Source organism: Rhodnius prolixus, unplaced genomic scaffold (assembly GCF_049639745.1).
Source record: "Rhodnius prolixus isolate KJV_2025 unplaced genomic scaffold, Rpr scaffold_35, whole genome shotgun sequence".
NCBI lineage: Eukaryota > Metazoa > Arthropoda > Insecta > Hemiptera > Reduviidae > Rhodnius > Rhodnius prolixus.
This window is the reverse complement of record NW_027411629.1, coordinates 72,501-82,500: the sequence shown is the minus strand read 5'-3', so window position 1 is coordinate 82,500 and position 10,000 is coordinate 72,501. Positions and strand designations below refer to the sequence as shown.

The 10,000-nt window shown below is 26.2% G+C and overlaps 2 non-coding genes and 1 pseudogene across 2 annotated transcripts; all 3 read right to left on the bottom strand.

The window, feature by feature from the left end:
- Positions 1 to 931, bottom strand: part of LOC141459980 (large subunit ribosomal RNA) — a 4,856-nt pseudogene extending 3,925 nt beyond the window's left edge.
- A 721-nt stretch (positions 932 to 1,652) lies between these two features.
- On the bottom strand, positions 1,653 to 1,807 carry LOC141459987 (5.8S ribosomal RNA). The gene has a single exon (XR_012461678.1). It is a non-coding gene; the product is annotated as a 5.8S ribosomal RNA (ribosomal RNA).
- Positions 1,808 to 1,972: 165 nt separating this feature from the next.
- Positions 1,973 to 3,899, bottom strand: LOC141459977 (small subunit ribosomal RNA). The gene has a single exon (XR_012461673.1). It is a non-coding gene; the product is annotated as a small subunit ribosomal RNA (ribosomal RNA).
- Positions 3,900 to 10,000: the final 6,101 nt, after the last annotated feature.

Below are 10,000 nucleotides of genomic sequence, written 5' to 3'. Positions count from 1 at the left end.
TCGCTGCCGACCGGTGATAATAAGCACAGTCCTAGGAACAGTTTACCAACAGTAGGCGGAATAGTTAACCGGTTAAAAATCCGAATTGAAACTATTTTTTACCAACCCACTTGCAAACAGCCATATTTTAGGACACTTTCCATTATATATATTTTTACATATATATAATTTCATGTGGCTCAACACCATAATTCGTTACTGTCAATTTTATCCAGTATATAAAACGGCTAAAACTGTTTTAAAGAAAATACCTTAACGGTATAACTTAGAACAGACATAATAGCCAAATACTTAGAATATTTATTGACAGGTCACAACGTCCTACTAAGGGAGAAGTGCGGTCCACCATTACCCTTGCTATTCAAATGAGAGCGACCAAACCCACTATCACAGCTGTTACACTGAATAGGGCGAGAGGCCATCTCAAATCATTTAAAAGTTGAGCAAATGGTAAGACGTGAATCTCCCCTTCCGGATATTCAGGTCTTTTCCGTTTACCCCTGAGCGGTTTCACGTACTCTTGAACTCTCTCTTCAAAGTTCTTTTCAACTTTCCCTCACGGTACTTGTTCGCTATCGGTCTCGTGGTTGTATTTAGCCTTAGATGGAGTTTACCACCTACTTAGGGCTGCACTCTCAAGCAACCCGACTCTAAGGAGAGGCCCACCCGAAATAGACATTTGCCAACAACGGGCCTGGCACCCTCTCGGGACCGTGGCCTCGTTCAAGATGGACTTGGGCGAAATGCACATATCTTGGGGTTAATTGAGCCCTCCCAAACACTACATTTCCCTAAAAGCAATGCTTTTGGGATTCAGTGCTGGGCTAATCCCTGTTCACTCGCAGCTACTAAGGGAATCCCTGTTGGTTTCTTTTCCACCGCTTACTAATATGCTTAAATTCAGCGGGGAATCCCACCTAATCTGAGGTCGAAATATTTTTTTAATTTTTTTTCTTTCCTTTCTTGCAAAAAATTACTTTGTTCTATAATTGCCTTTAATATAGTTAACATTAATAACAAATCTAATTACCTGGGATTTATAGTATAATTGAAAAAATTTCCATTTATTTATAAAATTTAGCAGCAAATTTACAAGTAAAACTTTATTAGTGGATCAAGTTTTTCTTTTTTTTTACAAATAGGGAATAGAAAAAAATTCGCCTAGACTATATCTAACTAGCGAAAATTTATTAAATTCTTTTCCCTTTGTAATTGTAAAAAAATTGAAACAAAGAAAAATTATCTTTTTTTCACCACTTAATACTTGCAATAAAATTATATTGCCACTAACCAGGTTATAGATTTTTAACATTATTGATTGTTTAAAAAACTATATTTACATTATAGAAAGCAATTTTTAAGTAATGACAAGAAAAAGGGAAAAAAAAAATAAATTATAAAGTATTTAAAAATGCTGAATTACTATAAAAAAGATGTGTACTTTTTATAGAAAAAAACAGGACATTTCATTTTTTTTCATATCCTTTTTCCTTTAAAAAAAAGTTATATAGCAAAAACCCCAATATACAAATATACTTTGTGTGTGAGAGGCTTGCTGCTACTACTAGTTTTAAAGAAAAAAAATAATGGGATGAAAAAAAAACTTGCGCGCACTATTTTTATATAAAAAATATATGCTAGCAATTATTTAACGACCCTCAGACAGGCGTGGCCCTTGGATAGAATCCCAGGGCCGCAATGTGCGTTCAAAATGTCGATGTTCATGTGTCCTGCAGTTCACATGACGACGCGCAGTTTGCTGCGTCTTTCATCGACCCACGAGCCGAGTGATCCGCCGCTCAGGGTAATAATTTTGTTTTAAAAAATAATTGAAACTTTTCTTTTTTTATAAATTTTAATATTTAACCTTATAAGGTTAATATTAAAAAATAAATTATTAACTTTCACGCAAATATGGTTGGAAAATTAAATCTACCATAAATGCAAGAACTAAATAATTTTTTTTCTTTATTAATGATCCTTCCGCAGGTTCACCTACGGAAACCTTGTTACGACTTTTACTTCCTCTAAATGATCAAGTTTGGTCATCTTTCCAGCGTACATCAATACCAACAAAGTTAATAAAGAATAACCGCCAGTCCGAAGACCTCACTAAATCATTCAATCGGTAGTAGCGACGGGCGGTGTGTACAAAGGGCAGGGACGTAATCAACGCGAGCTTATGACTCGCGCTTACTGGGAATTCCTCGTTCATGGGGAACAATTGCAAGCCCCAATTCCTAGCACGAAGGAGGTTCAGCGGGTTACCCGGGCCTTTCGGCCAGGGAAGTACACGCTGATTCCTTCAGTGTAGCGCGCGTGCGGCCCAGGACATCTAAGGGCATCACAGACCTGTTATTGCTCAATCTCGTGCGGCTGTAAGCCGCCTGTCCCTTTAAGAAGAATAAGTGTCGCCGGTAGCATTGATACCGGTATCGTCTAGTTAATAGGCTAGAGTCTCGTTCGTTATCGGAATTAACCAGACAAATCGATCCACCAACTAAGAACGGCCATGCACCACTACCCACTGAATCAAGAAAGAGCTATCAATCTGTCAATCCTTCCAATGTCCTGGCCTGGTGAGGTTTCCCGTGTTGAGTCAAATTAAGCCGCAGGCTCCACTCCTGGTGGTGCCCTTCCGTCAATTCCTTTAAGTTTCAGCTTTGCAACCATACTTCCCCCGGAACCCAAAAGCTTTGGTTTCCCGGGTAGAAGCTCCCCGCCGAGTCATTAAAGGAACATCGGCGGATCGCTGGCTGGCATCGTTTATGGTTAGAACTAGGGCGGTATCTAATCGCCTTCGAACCTCTAACTTTCGTTCTTGATCAATTAAGACATACTTGGCAAATGCTTTCGCTCTAGTGCGTCTTGCGACGATCCAAGAATTTCACCTCTAACGTCGCAATACGAATGCCCCCGCCAGTCCACATTGATCATTACCTCATATTCCTAAAACCAACAAAATAGAACCGAGGTCCTGTTTTATCATTCCATGCACCACTATTCAGGCAGATATTTCAGCCTGCTTTAAGCACTCTAATTTGTTCAAAGTGAACGTGTCGGCCTACCTCGACACTCGTTTAAGAGCACCGAAGTAGGAGAGATCGGCCAACAAAAGTACACACGACGCTAACATCGGCCTTTAAAAGCCTAATGCAGCATCGTGGACCCTGTTCACCACCGACAGGACATGCCGCGAACATGCCAGTTACACCGACAGGCGGCGAACCGACAGCGCGGCACGCAGAACCAACTACGAGCTTTTTAACCGCAACAACTTTAATATACGCTATTGGAGCTGGAATTACCGCGGCTGCTGGCACCAGACTTGCCCTCCAATGGATCCTTGTTAAAGGATTTAAAGTGTACTCATTCCGATTACGGGGCCTCAATAGAGTCCCGTATCGTTATTTTTTGTCACTACCTCCCCGTGCCGGGAGTGGGTAATTTGCGTGCCTGCTGCCTTCCTTGGATGTGGTAGCCGTTTCTCAGGCTCCCTCTCCGGAATCGAACCCTGATTCCCCGTTACCCGTGAGGGCCATGGTAGACACAGAGTCTACCATCGACAGCTGATAAGTCAGGCGTTTGAAAGAGATGTCGTCAGTACGGTGACTGTACGATCACAAGTGTTATCTAGATTCACCAAAACAACGCCCAGACAAGCCGGGCGAATGGTTTTGATCTAATAAAAGCGTCCTTTCCATTTCTGGTCCGGACTTAGTTGCATGTATTAGCTCTAGAATTACCACAGTTATCCACGTACGAAACGTGAAAACTCTAGTAAATTAAAACTGGTTTACTGAGCCCTTTGCGGTTTCACTTTAATTTAGTATGTACTGACACTTGCATGGCTTAAGCTTTGAGACAAGCATATGACTACTGGCAGGATCAACCAGAGAGTTTTTAAATCCTCCTTTAGAGAACATATAAAAACAATCTTGAAGATTTTTCTTTTATTATAGTTTTAAATTTTGCTAATAAAAAATAAAACATTTATAATAAAAGTTTGTTTTCGATTACAAATAATGATAAATTTTTTTATGAGGAAAAAAATATTCCCCACAAAATACAAGACTATTCAACTTTTTGTTTCCTTTTTCCAAATTTAGCATTATTGCGAAAAATAAAATTTTCTTACTTTAAAAATAAAAATTAGTTTTATTAACAAAATCTTTCTAACTTTAAAATATTATATGTAATATATATAAAGAAGAAAATTTGTCGCCAAACTATTTTTTATATTATAGGTAACCAGTTTGCCGCTATATATTTTCTATGTGAATGTTGCAAAGAACAAACACACAACGGCTATAGCTGTAACACAAATTATACTAGCAATAATAAAAATTAAAAGTAGTAGGTAATAGAATTTCTACCTGCTTGCTGTAAGCAACAACAACACATAAGCAGGTAGAATGCACCATTCTTAAACATATAACTATCTAAACTAGTTTACCATGTATATATATTTTTTGAAAATATATATCGTACATATAATCTTTTACACACGTTTGTATATACAAATACTTGAAAAGAACATATTAAAATATATATGTAATCTCATCAAAATTATATAAATTTTTTTAAAAAAGAAATAAAATTCTAAAAGTATACATTCTAATGTATACATTGTAGTTTTAAAAAACGAATATATCTGTTAGTTTACAATGTATACTTTTAATAATTATTAATTTGGATGTGTGTGTTATTTAGGCTTTATTTTCTTTTAAATTCTTAATTTTTAAAAATCTACATTTTATACTTCTATTGATAATTTTGTCTGTCTGTCTGAAATTCTAATGTATACATTGTACGTTTAAAAATTTTTTTTTAAAGTTAATTTACAATGCATACTTTTGTATTTACAAGTTCACTTTTACAATGTACACTTTTATTATATATTTTTTAGTTTTTTTTTTTTTTTTTATCTACTTTACAATGTATACTTTTATTGCTAAATTTGTCTAAAAGTATACATTCAAATGGTATACATTGTACGTTTAAATAAATAATTTTCTTGTTAGTTTACAATGTATACTTTTAAAAAAATAATAATAATAATCACTTTTAATCGAGTGTTTAAAAGTTTACTTTTACAATGTATTATATATATTTTGTGTAATTTAAATTTTTTAAAAATTTATTTTACACTGTATACTTTTATTGCTAAATTTGTTTTTAAAGTATACATTGTACGTTTGAATAAATAACTTTCTTGTTAGTTTACAATGTATACTTTTAAAAAAATAATAATAATAATCACTTTTAATCGAGTGTTTAAAAGTTTACTTTTACAATGTATTATATATATTTTGTGTAATTTAAATTTTTTAAAAATTTATTTTACAATGTATACTTTTATTGCTAAATTTGTTTTTAAAGTATACATTGTACGTTTGAATAAATAACCTTCTTGTTAGTTTACAATGTATACTTTAAAAAAAAAAAAAAAAATAATAATAATCACTTTTAATCGAGTGTTTAAAAGTTTACTTTTACAATGTATTATATATATTTTGTGTAATTTAAATTTTTTAAAAATTTATTTTACACTGTATACTTTTATTGCTAAATTTGTTTTTAAAGTATACATTGTACGTTTGAATAAATAACTTTCTTGTTAGTTTACAATGTATACTTTTAAAAAAATAATAATAATAATCACTTTTAATCGAGTGTTTAAAAGTTTACTTTTACAATGTATTATATATATTTTGTGTAATTTAAATTTTTTAAAAATTTATTTTACAATGTATACTTTTATTGCTAAATTTGTTTTTAAAGTATACATTGTACGTTTGAATAAATAACTTTCTTGTTAGTTTACAATGTATACTTTTAAAAAAATAATAATAATAATCACTTTTAATCGAGTGTTTAAAAGTTTACTTTTACAATGTATTATATATATTTTGTGTAATTTAAATTTTTTAAAAATTTATTTTACAATGTATACTTTTATTGCTAAATTTGTTTTTAAAGTATACATTGTACGTTTGAATAAATAACCTTCTTGTTAGTTTACAATGTATACTTTAAAAAAAAAAAAATAATAATAATAATCACTTTTAATCGAGTGTTTAAAAGTTTACTTTTACAATGTATTATATATATTTTGTGTAATTTAAATTTTTTAAAAATTTATTTTACACTGTATACTTTTATTGCTAAATTTGTTTTTAAAGTATACATTGTACGTTTAAAAATTTTTTTTTAAAGTTAATTTACAATGCATACTTTTGTATTTACAAGTTCACTTTTACAATGTACACTTTTATTATATATTTTTTAGTTTTTTTTTTTTTTTTTATCTACTTTACAATGTATACTTTTATTGCTAAATTTGTCTAAAAGTATACATTCAAATGGTATACATTGTACGTTTAAATAAATAATTTTCTTGTTAGTTTACAATGTATACTTTTAAAAAAATAATAATAATAATCACTTTTAATCGAGTGTTTAAAAGTTTACTTTTACAATGTATTATATATATTTTGTGTAATTTAAATTTTTTAAAAATTTATTTTACACTGTATACTTTTATTGCTAAATTTGTTTTTAAAGTATACATTGTACGTTTGAATAAATAACTTTCTTGTTAGTTTACAATGTATACTTTTAAAAAAATAATAATAATAATCACTTTTAATCGAGTGTTTAAAAGTTTACTTTTACAATGTATTATATATATTTTGTGTAATTTAAATTTTTTAAAAATTTATTTTACAATGTATACTTTTATTGCTAAATTTGTTTTTAAAGTATACATTGTACGTTTGAATAAATAACCTTCTTGTTAGTTTACAATGTATACTTTAAAAAAAAAAAAAAAAATAATAATAATCACTTTTAATCGAGTGTTTAAAAGTTTACTTTTACAATGTATTATATATATTTTGTGTAATTTAAATTTTTTAAAAATTTATTTTACACTGTATACTTTTATTGCTAAATTTGTTTTTAAAGTATACATTGTACGTTTGAATAAATAACTTTCTTGTTAGTTTACAATGTATACTTTTAAAAAAATAATAATAATAATCACTTTTAATCGAGTGTTTAAAAGTTTACTTTTACAATGTATTATATATATTTTGTGTAATTTAAATTTTTTAAAAATTTATTTTACAATGTATACTTTTATTGCTAAATTTGTTTTTAAAGTATACATTGTACGTTTGAATAAATAACTTTCTTGTTAGTTTACAATGTATACTTTTAAAAAAATAATAATAATAATCACTTTTAATCGAGTGTTTAAAAGTTTACTTTTACAATGTATTATATATATTTTGTGTAATTTAAATTTTTTAAAAATTTATTTTACACTGTATACTTTTATTGCTAAATTTGTTTTTAAAGTATACATTGTACGTTTGAATAAATAACTTTCTTGTTAGTTTACAATGTATACTTTTAAAAAAATAATAATAATAATCACTTTTAATCGAGTGTTTAAAAGTTTACTTTTACAATGTATTATATATATTTTGTGTAATTTAAATTTTTTAAAAATTTATTTTACAATGTATACTTTTATTGCTAAATTTGTTTTTAAAGTATACATTGTACGTTTGAATAAATAACCTTCTTGTTAGTTTACAATGTATACTTTAAAAAAAAAAAAAATAATAATAATAATCACTTTTAATCGAGTGTTTAAAAGTTTACTTTTACAATGTATTATATATATTTTGTGTAATTTAAATTTTTTAAAAATTTATTTTACACTGTATACTTTTATTGCTAAATTTGTTTTTAAAGTATACATTGTACGTTTGAATAAATAACTTTCTTGTTAGTTTACAATGTATACTTTTAAAAAAATAATAATAATAATCACTTTTAATCGAGTGTTTAAAAGTTTACTTTTACAATGTATTATATATATTTTGTGTAATTTAAATTTTTTAAAAATTTATTTTACAATGTATACTTTTATTGCTAAATTTGTTTTTAAAGTATACATTGTACGTTTGAATAAATAACTTTCTTGTTAGTTTACAATGTATACTTTTAAAAAAATAATAATAATAATCACTTTTAATCGAGTGTTTAAAAGTTTACTTTTACAATGTATTATATATATTTTGTGTAATTTAAATTTTTTAAAAATTTATTTTACACTGTATACTTTTATTGCTAAATTTGTTTTTAAAGTATACATTGTACGTTTGAATAAATAACTTTCTTGTTAGTTTACAATGTATACTTTTAAAAAAATAATAATAATAATCACTTTTAATCGAGTGTTTAAAAGTTTACTTTTACAATGTATTATATATATTTTGTGTAATTTAAATTTTTTAAAAATTTATTTTACAATGTATACTTTTATTGCTAAATTTGTTTTTAAAGTATACATTGTACGTTTGAATAAATAACTTTCTTGTTAGTTTACAATGTATACTTTTAAAAAAATAATAATAATAATCACTTTTAATCGAGTGTTTAAAAGTTTACTTTTACAATGTATTATATATATTTTGTGTAATTTAAATTTTTTAAAAATTTATTTTACACTGTATACTTTTATTGCTAAATTTGTTTTTAAAGTATACATTGTACGTTTGAATAAATAACTTTCTTGTTAGTTTACAATGTATACTTTTAAAAAAATAATAATAATAATCACTTTTAATCGAGTGTTTAAAAGTTTACTTTTACAATGTATTATATATATTTTGTGTAATTTAAATTTTTTAAAAATTTATTTTACAATGTATACTTTTATTGCTAAATTTGTTTTTAAAGTATACATTGTACGTTTGAATAAATAACCTTCTTGTTAGTTTACAATGTATACTTTAAAAAAAAAAAAAATAATAATAATAATCACTTTTAATCGAGTGTTTAAAAGTTTACTTTTACAATGTATTATATATATTTTGTGTAATTTAAATTTTTTAAAAATTTATTTTACACTGTATACTTTTATTGCTAAATTTGTTTTTAAAGTATACATTGTACGTTTGAATAAATAACTTTCTTGTTAGTTTACAATGTATACTTTTAAAAAAATAATAATAATAATCACTTTTAATCGAGTGTTTAAAAGTTTACTTTTACAATGTATTATATATATTTTGTGTAATTTAAATTTTTTAAAAATTTATTTTACACTGTATACTTTTATTGCTAAATTTGTTTTTAAAGTATACATTGTACGTTTGAATAAATAACTTTCTTGTTAGTTTACAATGTATACTTTTAAAAAAATAATAATAATAATCACTTTTAATCGAGTGTTTAAAAGTTTACTTTTACAATGTATTATATATATTTTGTGTAATTTAAATTTTTTAAAAATTTATTTTACAATGTATACTTTTATTGCTAAATTTGTTTTTAAAGTATACATTGTACGTTTGAATAAATAACCTTCTTGTTAGTTTACAATGTATACTTTAAAAAAAAAAAAATAATAATAATAATCACTTTTAATCGAGTGTTTAAAAGTTTACTTTTACAATGTATTATATATATTTTGTGTAATTTAAATTTTTTAAAAATTTATTTTACACTGTATACTTTTATTGCTAAATTTGTTTTTAAAGTATACATTGTACGTTAAAATAAAAAAACATTTTGTTAGTTTACAATGTATACTTTTATTAAATATATTGTGTAGTTTTAAAAATTTATTTTACATTGTATACTTTTATTGCTAAATTTGTTTTAAAAGTATACATTGTACGTTTGAATAAATAACTTTCTTGTTAGTTTACAATGTATACTTTTATTATATATTTTGTGTATAATTTGAATTTTATAAAATTTATTTTACAATGTATACTTTTAATAAAAAACTTTCTTAACAAAAAGTTTACTTTCACAATGTACACACTTTGATCATTACATAACGTTATAGATTTTTTTATTTTTATTATTATTTTTTTTAATTCTAAATTTTTAAAATCAACTTTTTATTGTTATCTTTTATTTTGAAAAATCTACAATTTATACTTTTATAATTAATATTTTTAGAACATTGTAT